Source organism: Capra hircus, chromosome 21 (assembly GCF_001704415.2).
Source record: "Capra hircus breed San Clemente chromosome 21, ASM170441v1, whole genome shotgun sequence".
Lineage (NCBI taxonomy): Eukaryota > Metazoa > Chordata > Mammalia > Artiodactyla > Bovidae > Capra > Capra hircus.
The window spans coordinates 27,301,247-27,314,933 of record NC_030828.1 but is presented as its reverse complement, the minus strand read 5'-3'; positions in this window follow the sequence as shown (position 1 = coordinate 27,314,933).

Below are 13,687 nucleotides of genomic sequence, written 5' to 3'. Positions count from 1 at the left end.
CCTCTCACCAGCCTCATCAACCTCTGCAGCTTGCTTTTGCCCTTCTCTATTTGGAAACTCTGCCCAGGTATCTGATAGGCTCCTTAGCTCACCTGATCCAGGTCCTTATTTAAACATCACCTGTTGAGGGAGGCCTTCCTGATCAACCCCTTTATGGCTGCTGAGCCCCCTCCACTCAGGTCCCCTTCTCTTCATTATTGTTTTCTTTTCATCCTAATCACCACCTGACATGCCGGCTTAGAGGTTTACTGCCCCTTCCCCAATTAAAATACAAGCATGAAAGTGGAGGTGGGGGACTTTCCCAGTGGTCTAGTGGTTAAGACTTTTTACCTTCCAAGGCAGAGGGTGGGGTTTCAATCCCTGGCGGGAGCTAAGATCCTACATGCCTTGTGACCAAAAAAAAAAAACCCCCAAAAACCATAAAACAGAAGCAATACTGTAATGAATTCAATAAAACCTTTAAAAATGGTTCATATTTTTTTTTAATCTTAAAATAAAAAAAAGTATGGGAGGAATTTAAAAAAAAATAGTGAAGGTGGCCCTCACTCCAGCGATGCTGGGAGAGAATGACTGTGAAGACATCCCTTTCCCAGTGAGAAACCCCAGGCATAGGGAGGGGAGGGTGGCCTGGGAGTAGGACCACCCCTGATAGGTACTGAGAACCACTTAAGCGGCCTGTGGGTCCAGGCCACACTGATGGATGCTTGGTGGTCTGAACCACCCTCTCCACGGGTAGCACAGCAGAACAAAGGGATCATGAAAGCTGTGAATGTCATCCAGGAAAAGGCCCCTTGAGAGGACCAGGCAGGGAGGTATGGGGCTCAGAGCAAGGCTCTCAGCTCCTCCCTGCCTGGTGTGCCAGGACAGGCCAGGCCTGAGGCCCGACGATTCCCTGGGCCACAGGACCCTCCCTTCCAGTGGCTGGCACTCCTGGGCCGTGCAGCAGGCACACCCCACACATGCACACAGGTGAGCCACTCTGACTCAGAGCTCACCCCTGTCTGGCACCCAGCCCGTGGATGGCAGTTAGTCTTCAGCACCTTGGGCCAGGTCTGGGTATAAAGGCAGCAGGCCTGGGCCTGGACCCGGAGCAGCGGGTGTCCAGGACCTCCTGGGGCCAGCCCGGCACCAGCGTGGGCCGCTTCTCTGGTGGTTTGGCACATGGACTCCAGAAAATCCAGGGGAGCAGATACCTAGCCTGGTGAGCTTTCCTTCTCAGGAGGGGCTGGGCTGAGGGACCCCTTCCATTTCCAAAGGGAGCCCTGCTCCGTCGGAGGGGGATTGGGTAAGCCAGGAGCCGGGGGAGAGGGGGGCGGGGCTTGGCGCCACCTCCTCCAGGAAGGCTGGGAAGGGCAGCGAGCAGGGCTCTGCCCGGAACACACAAGATGCTCGGGGTAGGACTGGGGGTGGGGCTGTCTCCCTCTGCACCGTCTCCATGGAAACCTCATTGCTGATGCAGGCCTGCCCAGTGGGGCGGATCAAAGAGCCCAGTGAGTGAGCATTTTGTAGGCATCTGGGCGGGCCCTGTGCTTCCCAGGCCTGGCTACAGGGCCCTTCTGCCCATGGGGGCATGTGTGGCTGCCCTGGGAAGGCGGGGAGATGGGCGCCATGGTGAGGTCTCTACCTCCTGACTTGTGGCTTCTAAAACTTGGGCTTTCTGCTTGGTCTCTCCAGTGTCTGAAGACTGCGGGCAATGTATCTGACACTGTGATCCCAGGGCAAAGGTGGCTCAGAGGGTCCTGGGTGGGCCCTGGGGATGTGAGCAGCCCCCAGAGGCACTGGCCACTTGCTGCACAGCCCGTGGGCACTGGCCACTTCCTCCAAGGCCATTCCTGCACCATTGTGGGAAGAGGGGAAGCCACCCTGAACACCTGCCCAGAACAGGCACTGGATGGGAGTCCAGGTGCTGGCTGAAGGGCTGGCCCCCACACTGGGCGGCTCCCCACTATCCATCCCACCTCCCCACCTGAGCAGACCAGAGCCAGAAGCTGGCTCTGAGTTACCCTCCGATTGTCATAGGTCCTCGCAGCCCAGTGCCCTGAAGCTTATTCCCTGGGGCTGGGCTCTCACACGCGTGGGGGCGGGAAGCCTGAAAAATAACATCATTACTGCCCCGCCCCAACCTGGCCTGGTTAGTAGTGGGACCTGTCCAGGCAAAGGCCTTAGTCGAGCGGTCTGGCAAATTACCGGGTAGCTGTCGGAGCAGAGCCCAAGAGCAGACGTGCGTGCAGCAGGCTCCTTATTAGGCTAATTACGGCTCTGCGGCCCCATACGGCATGAAACGAAGACAATCTTGGCGCTAGCCAGGATGGCAGATTTAAGGTGGTGTTAGCCTTGGGAGGAGTCTTGCCAAAGGCAGGAGGGAGACAGATAGAAGAGGGGGTGGGGACGCCAGGAAGGGTCTGCAGACCCCACACTGGTCCCCAAACTCTGCCCCCCCTTCCTCATCTGTCAAGTTCATCCCTCTGCGTGTATGAGGTGCCAAGAACCGGGTTTGGTCCCTAATAATGTTATTAAGAAAACTGGCTTCCAGCTGTACACAGGTCAGTTCATTTAATCCTGGCAACGAACCCATAAAGATGAGGAGTCTGAGGCCTGGCGAGGTCGAGTGACTGACTGCCTAGCTAGCTGTCAGAGCCGGGAACCCAGAAGCAGCGCCTGCCAGGAAGGGGAGCCAGGCCCAAGAACCTGCCAGAACCAGAACAGACAAACGAGTGGGATGTGGAATGTGGCCTCAGAGCCGCCCCAGTGCCCCTCCCTGAAGGGCCGGGCCCCCAGGCTTGCGGCCTGCTGGACTTCTCAGCTCAGAAGCCAACGTGGAGTCCCGAGGGGAGCAGAGGCGCCGCGCCCCAGGCCTTGCTCATGGAGTCCCCGTGGGCGCCTTACAGCAGCAAGCTTGGCTCCTGTCTGGTAATTACGGTAATTAGGTAATTACGTCGGGCGTGGCCTGGGCCCAGCGCCAGGTGACCTACCTGTCCGCCAAGCACACCACTGCCCTAACCTGACCTCCAGGCCCTGGCCTCCCTCAACACTCTCCCCCACCCCAGGCACCTTCTCAATTTCAACTCCGTGGGAAATGACTTCGGGCTGTCTGGGCGCAGAGTCAAAGGCAAGACATGGACTGGAGGAAGGAGGAGGCCCAGGGGGTTCACGAGGTAGGGGTGGGGGTTAGAGGAAGGATGACACTGGCTAAATAAGCTCAGGAGCCTGTTTTCTCACCTGCCAAGCGATGCTTTCAACACGGTCCTTTATTCATACCTGCACTCGGTGAACTTGGGTGAATATGTATTAGGCACTTACTCCCACAGTTTCAGCAAACTCCAGGAGATGGTGAAGAACAGGGAAGCCTGGCAGTCTGCAATCCATGGGGTTGCAAAGAGTCGGACTTGACTTGGCGACTGAGCAACAATAACAACAACTTACTCCTGTATCAGACGCTGCCCCAGGCACCCAGAAGCCATCTGCAGACACTTGGCAGGAGGCTGGGCTGCGCTTAGTCACTCCATCGTGTCTTTGAGACCCCGTGGACTGTAGCACACCAGGCTCCTCTGACCATGGGGGTTTTCCAGGCAAGAATACTGGAGTGGGTTGCCATGCCCTCCTCCAGGGGATCTTCCCAGCCCAGAGAGTTTGATCTCCTGGATTGTGGGAGGATTCTTTACTGTCTGAGCCTGAGGGAAGCCCAAGAATACAGGAGTGGGTAGCCTACCCCTTTTCCAGGGGATCTTCCCGACCCAGTAATCGAACCAGAGTCTCCTGCATTGCAGCAGGATTCTTTACCAGCTGAGCTACCAGGGAAGCCCAATGGGGGAGGCAGGGAACATCAAAGAGAGAAAAGAGAAGGGCGATGGCAGTGAGGAGAGAAGGAAAAGTAGATGCAGGGGGCACCTTCAGACTGGATGAAAATGATCTAACCTTGTAGTGATGGTTACATGTGTCTGGGAATATACTAAAATCCAGTGAACTGTGTACATCAAATAGGTGAATTGTATGATATATAGATTATATCTCAATAAAGTTGTTATAGGAAAAAAGTACACCTAGAGAAATATTGCTACCACTCGAATCCCCTCTGCCCACAGTCACATGACTTCTTTTTGCAAAAACTGATATACAAAAAAATTTTTAATATCCTCTACTTTCTTACACAAGTGGTAGTATCTTATAGGTACTATTTGACATTTTACCTTAAAAAAAAAATACACACACACACAAAACTTAGACCCTCTAAGGCTAGCTATTCCCATCTGTGCCCTGTTTTTTTTTTTTAATTGTTTATTTTTTTGGCCACACCGCAAGGCATATGGGGTCTTAGTTCCCTGACCAGGGATTGAACCTTCGCCCCCCTGCATTGGAAGGCAGCATCTTAACCACTGGACCACTGGGGAAGTTCCTTGTGCCCTGCTTTTTGATGAGTGCACATACTCCCTGGTGGGGGCGAACACCCAGTCTTGCCTGTGGCTTGATTCCCCAGGAAAGGTGCCCTGATCTGAGAGTGTACTCTCCCCACTGTGGCCACAGAACAGGCTTGCTCTCCTTTCAGCTATGCAGATGGTGTTTGTCCAAAGACAACTCTATCTTCTCATCTGTAAACCGGCTATTGTGGGAATCAAGCTTGTTGGCACAGGTCAGGGGTGTAGAACAGTGTCTGGGACATAATGAACATGAATCGAGTGGGATTCCAGAGGGTAAAAGTAAAATGTTCACTGCAAAGGAGCAAGAATCCCAGTGGGACCAGACTTCCCATCAAAAGCACTGGGTGTAAGAAGATAGTATTTTGAACGCAGTTTTCCATATAGGCAGATTTCAGAAAGACTGAGTGTTCAGACCCAACCACCACAGTAAATACTGCAATAAAGCGAGTCACATGAATTTGTGGATTTCCCAGTGTATATAAAATTTATATTTATACTTTAGGAAGTGTGCAATAGCATTGTCTAACATTGTACACACATAATTAAAAATTGTTTGTTGTTTAGTTACTCAATCGTGTCCAAGTCTGTGCAACCCTTTGGACAGACTGTAGCCTGCCAGGATCCTCTGTCCATGGGATTTTCCCAGTAAGAATACTGCAGTGGGTTGACATTTCCTCTTCCATAATTAAAAATACTTTATTGCTAAAAAAAATGCTGTCATCTGACAATGCAGCATTGCCACAGACCTTCAACTTGTGAAAATCAAAATATCTTTGAGATGCAATAAAACGAGGTCTGCTTGTACTCGGCCAAATTACCAGTCACGTATGCGGCAGAACGTCAGTATCGTCACACCTTCAAGGATTCAAAAACATACAAGCCTCCCACACATCCTTTATTGGACAGTTACTAGAGGATGTTTTTCAGCAAAGTGATAAAGAAAACAGAAAAACATGGTATTTGGACTCCAAAATTACTGTCCTGGGGCAGGAAAGAAAGTCCCGGAGTTGACAGCTCAGCACAGCCAGGTAGGGGCGAGAGTAGGGAAAGGGCTGGGGAGGAGGTCTTAAAACTGAGGCTCAGGCCAAGGCACCTTATTAGTTTGCTAACAAGAAGGAAGAAAGGCATTAAACACTACAGAGAGGGACTACCCTGGTGGTCCAGTGGTTAAGAATCTGCCTGCCAATTCAGGGGATACGAGTTTGATCCTTGGTTCAGGAAGATTCCACAAGCCACAGAGCAACTAAGCCTGTGCACCATAACTACTGAGCCCACACTCTAGAGTCTGAGCACTGCCACGAACAGTAGCTCCCACTCTCAGAGAGTAAGACTGCATGAGCAACAAAGACCCAGCACAGCCCAAAATTAAGTAAATAAGTTAATTTTAAAAAATAAAAACTACAGAGAAAAACAGGTATACTACAAAATTAAGTTCCAGATACAAGGCAAACTAAAATGAGATATGATTTTTAACTACTGTTGGTGTGTAAAATGTGCTCAGCCAATTTGCCCTGGATGCTAAAAATATCTTCCTGGAATGGTCCAAGATGAGGATAACTGTAGGTTCACAGAGAAGACTCTGCCTTCATATCAGGAAGCCTGTTAATCACAAAAACCTGAGGACAGATAAATGTTCCCCTGAGGCTTTAGGGAATAACCAACAAGATATTTAAAAACAGAAATGATATAAAAGGCTTATCCCTGGAGTGGTGAACTTTCCGGGGGAGGGTCAGGGGTGAGTGGGGAAGAGAGAAACATTTTATCACTATGTTTTGGGAGGGTATTCTTTGGTTGTTTAGGTGGCTCAGTGGTTAAGAATCTGCCTGCCAATGCAGGAGACACAGGAGATGTTAGATTTGATTGGTTGAGAAGATCCCCTGGAAAAGGGAATGGCAATCCACTCCAGCATTCTTGCCTGGGGAATCACATGGACAGAGGAACCTGGAGGGGTAGAGTCCACGGGCTCACAAAGTGTCAGACATGACAGCATTCATGCACACGCGTGAGCGCATACACACACACATGCACATTTGTAAATTTAATCTTGTTCATATGTATTACTTTGATTAAAATTCATAACTGTTAAACAGGAAAGCTATGATCACATGACTCCCAAAGTTCACCATGCCATGATCCACAGAGTAAATACATTTTGCTGTTTTACTTTGTAAAGCATTTTCACTGGCACTTTTGCAATTAGTTTTATAGCCCATGTGTAAGGAGCATGCATCCTGTATACCCTATTGTATACGAGAAGGGGAAAAAAGACCAGTTTCAAATATTTACCTAACAGCACAGTGCCAGAGGGGCTGGGGGTGGGGTGGGTGAAGAAGAAGAATAATGATAAGTATAACAGCTCCCCCCACCCCCCAGGTGGATGCTTCAAGGTACCAGAGCAGGTAACAGGACCCCTTCCTGACCTCAGGGCCGCATCCTCCATAGTTTCATATCAATGAATCTTTCTTTTGTTTCTGAGGATCCCAGTGCCTGCCTCCTCTTCTCACAGTTTTATTTTTGTTTTTGGTCACTGCTTATGGCTTGTGTCCCAGCCAGTGGCTATGCTCCTGGTGCCAGACCCCCTGGTAGCACCCATATTTCAGGAGCAGAGCTCCTCCTGGAATAGGTACAGCCTGTTGACCTGCTGGAGGAGCCCAAATGACACACACGGGCCCCATCCGTGGACAGTGTAAAATTGTCCAACATTTCACACCTGAAGCAAATATGGAGAAGCTGACAACCCCAGAGCTCCCACCACCCAGCTCAACTCCTAAATACATGCTGTGTTGAAGGTACCCGTGAAAGCCCTTGGGCCCTTCTAAGCCACCTGAGCCTGCCCTCCCCTCGTCCTCTGGACTCCAGGATATGGGTACCAAGGCTGATGCTCGAGGAACAGGGTCATGGCTTCAGGTGCTCTCCAGGTTTCACAAGCTGGCCGCTACAGCAGTCTTCCAGTTTGCAGCTCGTCTTCTTTGTGCAGCAGTGTTTTCGGATATCATAAGGTTAATGTCCTCGATTCTGCATTGGTCACAGCACAGATGCACAGACAGCCAGTGGACGTGTCCCTCCTTATGTGGATGCATGAGGGGGCCTTTGGGTGTGTCCAAATTTTGCTCTCCTGGAAGGCACTGCTATGAAAGCTGGTGGACATCTCCTGGTGGTGGAGTAGGTGCTCCCAAGTTAGCTTGGGCAAGTTTTTAGCCACACAAAACTGCATTTGAAATATTTTTAATTATGGTTTTAATTGGAGGATAACTGCTTTATAATATCCTATTAGTTTCTGCCATACATCAACACGAATCAGCCATCAGTATTTATATGTCTTTCATTCTAAACATCAGTTCAGTTCAGTTCAGTCACTCAGTCATGTCCGACTCTTTGAGACCCCATGAATCGCAGCACGCCAGGCCTCCCTGTCCATCACCAACTCCCGGAGTCTATCCAAACCCATGTCCATCGAGTCAGTGATGCCATCCAGCCATCTCATCCTCTGACATCCCCTTCTCCTCCTGCCCCCAATCCCACCCAGCATCAGAGTCTTTTCCAATGAGTCAACCCTTCACATGAGGTGGCCAAAGTACTGGAGTTTCAGCTTCAACATCAGTCCTTCCAATGAACACCCAGGACTGATCTCCTTTAGGATGGACTGGTTGGATCTCCTTGCAGTCAAAGGGACTCTCAAGAGTCTTCTCCAACACCACAGTTCAAAAGCATCAATTCTTCAGCGCTCAGCTTTCTTCACCATCCAACTCTCACATTCATACATGACCACAAGAAAAACCATAGCCTTGACTAGACGGACCTTAGTCGGCAAAGTAATGTCTCTGCTTTGGAATATGCTATCTAGGTTGGTCATAACTTTTCTTCCAAGGAGTAAGCGTCTTTTAATTTCATGGCTGCAATCACCATCTGCAGTGATTTTGGAGCCCCCAAAAATAAAGTCTGACACCGTTTCCACTGTTTCTCCATCTATTTGCAATGAAGTGATGGGACTGGATGCCATGATCTTAGTTTTCTGAATGTTGAGCTTTAAGTCAACTTTTTCACTCTCCTCTTTCACTTTCATCAAGAGACTTTTTAGTTCCTCTTCACTTTCTGCCATAAGGGTGGTGTCATCTGCATATCTGAGGTTATTGATATTTCTCCCAGCAATCTTGATTCCAGCTTGTGCTTCTTCCAGCCCAGCGTTTCTCATGATGTACTCTGCATGTAAGCTAAATAAGCAGGGTGACAATATACATCCTTGACATACTCCTTTTCCTGTTTGGAACCAGTCTGTTGTTCCATGTCCAGTTCTAACTGTTGCTTCCTGACTTGCATATAGGTTTCTCAAGAGACAGGTCAGATGGCCTGGTATGCCCATCTCTTTCAGAATTTTCCACAGTTTATTGTGATCCACACAGTCAAAGGCTTTGGCAGTCAATAAAGCAGCAATAGATGTTTTTCTGGAACTCTCTTGCTTATTCGATGATCCAGCAGATGTTGGCAATTTGATCTCTGGTTCCTCTGCCTTTTCTAAAACCAGCTTGAACATCTGGAAGTTCACAGTTCACGTATTGCTGAAGCCTGGTTTGGAGAATTTTGAGCATTACTTTACTAGCATGTGAGATAAGTGCAATTGTGTAGTAGTTTGAGCCTTCTTTGGCATTGCCTTTCTTTGGGATTGGAATGAAAACTGACCTTTTCCAGTCCTGTGGCCACTGCTGAGTTTTCCAAATTTGCTGGCATATTGAGTGCAGCACTTTCACAGCATCATCTTTCAGGATTTGAAATAGCTCAACTGGAATGCCATCACCTCCACTAGCTTTGTTTGTAGTGATGCTTTCTAAGGCCCTCTTGACTTCACATTCCAGGATGTCTGGCTCCAGGTGAGTGATCACACCATCGTGATTATCTGGGTTGTGAAGATCTTTTTTGTACAGTTCTTCTGTGTATTCTTGCCACCTCTTCTTAATATCTTCTGCTTCTGTTAGGTCCATACCATTTCTATCCTTTATTGAGCCAATCTTTGCATGAAATATTCCCTTGGTATCTCTAATTTTCTTGAAGAAAAGAAAATTTTCTGACAGAATGTGGTCCACTGGAGAAGGGAATGGCAAACCACTTCAGTATTCTTGCCTTGAGAACCGCATGAACAGTGTGAAAAGGCAAAAAGATAGGACACTGAAAGATGAACTCCCCAGGTTGGTAGCCCAATATACTACTAGAGATCAGTGGAGAAATAACTCCAGAAAGAATGAAGGGCTGGAGCCAAAGCAAAAACAATACCCAGTTGTGGATGTGACTGGTGATAGAAGCAAGGTCCGATGCTATAAAGAGCAGTATTGCATAGGAACCTGGAATGTTAGGTCCATGAATCAAGGCAAACTGGAAGTGGTCAAACAAGATGGCAAGAGTGAACTTCGACATTCTAGGAATCAGCGAACTAAGATGGACTGGAATGGGTGAATTTAACAAAGATGACCATTATATCTACTACTGTAGGCTGGAATCCCTTAGAAGAAATGGAGTAGCCCTCATGGTCAACAAAAGAGTCCGAAATGCAGTACTGGATGCAATCTCAAAAATGACAGAATGATCTCTGTTTGTTTCCAAGGCAAACCATTCAATATCATGGTAATCCAAGCCTATGCCCCAACCAGTAACACTGAAGAAGCTGAAGTTGAACTGTTCTATGAAGACCTACAAGACCTTTTAGAACTAACACATAAAAAAGATGTCCTTTTCATTATAGGGGACTGGAATGCAAAAGTAGGTAGTCAGGAAACACCTGGAATAACAGGCAAATTTGGCCTTGGAACATAGAATGAAGCAGGACAAAGGGTAATAGAGTTTTGCCAAGAGAATGCACTGGTCATAGCAAACACCCTCTTCCAACAACACAAGAGAAGACTCTACACATGGACATCACCAAATGGTCAACACTGAAATCAGATTGATTATATTCTTTGCAGCCAAAGAGGGAGAAGGTCTATACAGTCAGCAAAAACAAGAAAGGGAGCTGACTGTGGCTCAGATCATGAACTCCTTATTGCCAAATTCAGACTTAAATTGAAGAAAGTAGGGAAAACCACTAGACCATTCAGGTACGACCTAAATCAAATCCCTTATGATTATACAGTGGAAGTGAGAAATAGATTTAAGGGACTAGATCTGATAGACAGAGTGCCTGGTGAACTATGGACGGAGGTTCATGACATTGTACAGGAGACAGGGATTAAGACCATCCCCATGGAAAAGAAATGCAAAAAAGCAAAATGGCTGTCTGAGGAGGCCTTACAAACAGCTGTGAAAAGAAGAGACAGGAAAAGCAAAGGAGAAAAGGAAAGATATTTCCATCTGAATGCAGAGTTCTGAAGAATAGCAAGGAGATAAGAAAGCCGTCCTCAGTGATCAATGCAAAGAAATAGAGGAAAACAACAGAATTGGAAAGACTAGAGATCTCTCCAAACATTATACCTGAGTAGTTTCGAAATTTAGAGAATTAGCCAAATGAGTAAGCAAAAGTAACCTATGCTTTCCACTACTTAAAGATAGCAAATGCTTGAGCTTTTTCTGAGTATTTTTTCTGTGATTATAAATATTTAATCACAATTACATAGCTATAAAAAACATTAAAAAAAAATAAAATGTGGGTACTTCCCTGATGGTCCAAGAGCTAAGACTCTACTTTCACTGTTGGGGTCTAGGTTCAGTCTCTGGTTGGGGAACTAAGATCCCACAAGCTACATGGCATGGCCAAAAAGAAAAATGTGATTATACGTTGCATGTTGCTTTATAACCTGCCTTTTGACTTAATAATATAGTGGATATGGAACATACTGGATGTTACATAGTTTGTTTAACTACCCCTATTCCTATTTATGCTATTTAAAACGTTTTGGTAATTTTAACAAATAACTTTTTTTATTATTTAACATTTGCTGCATTCATAAGAGTATGTGTAGTAGAAGGGGCTTTCCTGGCAGTCCAGTGGTTAAGAATCTGCCCACCAAGCAGGGGATATCAGTGTGATCCCTAGTCCAGGAAGATCCCACACATCTTGGAGCAACTAAGCCTGTGCACCACAACTACTGAGCCTGTGCTCTAGATCCCATCCTCCACAAGAGAAGAGAAGAGGAGCCACGGCAATGAGAAGCCTGAGCACCACTGCTGGAGAGTAGCTCCTGCTCACCACAACTAGAGAGAGCCCATGTAGCAGTGAAGATTTATCACAGCCAAAAAAAAAAAAGGGAATATATATATATATATATAATGGAAGTTTCAACCCCCCACCCCAGCGAGATCTCATCTCTGACACTTGCTGGGTGCGCCTCCCTACCCCGTGTCCCCCGCCACAGAGGATTTGGGGTGTGTGCTTCCACTGCAGTCAAAGTGGAACACTAGCAGCTGTGTTCCCAAATGGAAAGTTCACAGAAGAAATCCCCCAGACCGTGGCTTGGAGAGAGTGGCTATTACATACAGTGGACTATTACTCAGCCATAAAAAATGATTAAATAATGCCATTTGCAGCATCATGGATGGACCTAGAGACTGTCATCAAATGTTAAGTAAGTCAGACAGAGAAAGACAAATACATGCTATCATTTGTATGTGGAATCTTAAAAAGTAGATCAAATGAACTTATTTATAAAATAGAATTAGAGTCACAGATGTAAAAAACAAACATGGTTATTAAAGGGGGGAGGGATAAATCAGGAGATTGGGATTGACATATGTATAGTATTATACATAAGATGGGGCTTCCCAGGTGGTTCAGCAGGTAAATATGCCTGCCAATGCAGAAGATGCAGGACACTCGGGTTCGATCCCTGGGTCAGGAAGATCCCCTGGAATACGAAATGACAACCCACTTCACTCTTCTTGCCTGGAGAATTCCATGGACAGAAGACCCTGGAGGGCTACAGTCCATGGGGTTGCAGAGTCAGTCACGACTGAGGACTCATGCATTATATATAAAACAGATAACCAACAAGGACACACTGCATAGCACAGGGAACTATACTCAATACTTTGTAATGACCTATATGGAAAAGAATCTAAAACAGAGTAGATATATGTATATGTATAACTGAATCACTTTGCTGTATAGCAGAAACTAACAACATTGTAAAATAACTATACATCAATAAAAAATTAATAAAAAGGAAAGAAAGGAAGAGCAGGAGACAGACAGAGAGGGGAGCAGCTTATATCTATCAGGGCCAGAGTTTGATACTCATTTTCCCAGAGCAATAATGGATCACCAAGCGGCAGCCCTTGTGTGGCTGGTGTGTGTGCTGATGACTCTTCCTGGGAGGTCCAAGGAGAAGCCCATTGACTGTGTAAACCATATTGATAATTATTGCTGGTACTCACGCAGGACTCCTGTGGAATTCACAGATAGCTCGTTGCCACGTTGTATTAATAGGTGTCGGGAATGGAAGACACCCTGATGGGGGCAGGGGTAAAGGACTCACCTCAGGAGCCACTCACCCCTGTGGAGCTGCGTTCCTAAATGAGGGTGACCACAATGTTAAACTACAATGGTCCCCATGCTTCTCAGTCAACACCTGCTGTTCTCGGGGCCACTACTGCAGGATCTCTGACCCTGGCTGTCACCAGGTCAATATGCTTTCCTCCTGGAAGGCCCTAGGAGTGGTGCTAATGGCAGAAAGTTCCCCAGAGGACAGAAGAGGCTTGACTGGGGAGCTGCTTGAGCCACTCATGTGCCTGGAATAAGCTGTACAGTCTAGCCTGCATCTCAAGGCCCTCTGCCTTGAGCCCAGCTCAGCAAAGGCCAGTCCACATCCCATCAGGATTGCCAAGGCCACGAGGAGATAGTTTCGGATTTTCTCCGAAATACAGTGTCCTCATTTTGCCTCCCGGTCAGGCTCCCCTGCAGAATCCAGATCCCTATCTGGCAGTCCTGGCAGGCTCTGCCTGTGCTGGGAACCCCTCCCCCCCACAGTGGGCCACTGGCAGGCCAGTGCTAGGAGATGGAAATGCTTGGCCAGCCTCTGTCCTCCCAGTCAACACTCCCTCCACCAGACACCCCCCCCCCCCCGCCCCCACCAAAGACAGCTCTCTGGTCAACTCCCTGCACCAGAGATCCGCTGCAGGCCAGGCTGTCCAGGCTGTATCCCCCCAGTATTTGGTTGGCTAAGATGGGTCTGTCCCAGTCTGGAGTGGCACATGTTGGTGGCTCCGCTGCGGTCACATTCTCGTTGACATCTTGTTAGCCTGCTGGTGCTAGAATTCTCACTCTGGTAACCAAGTCATTTTCCCAGTGCACA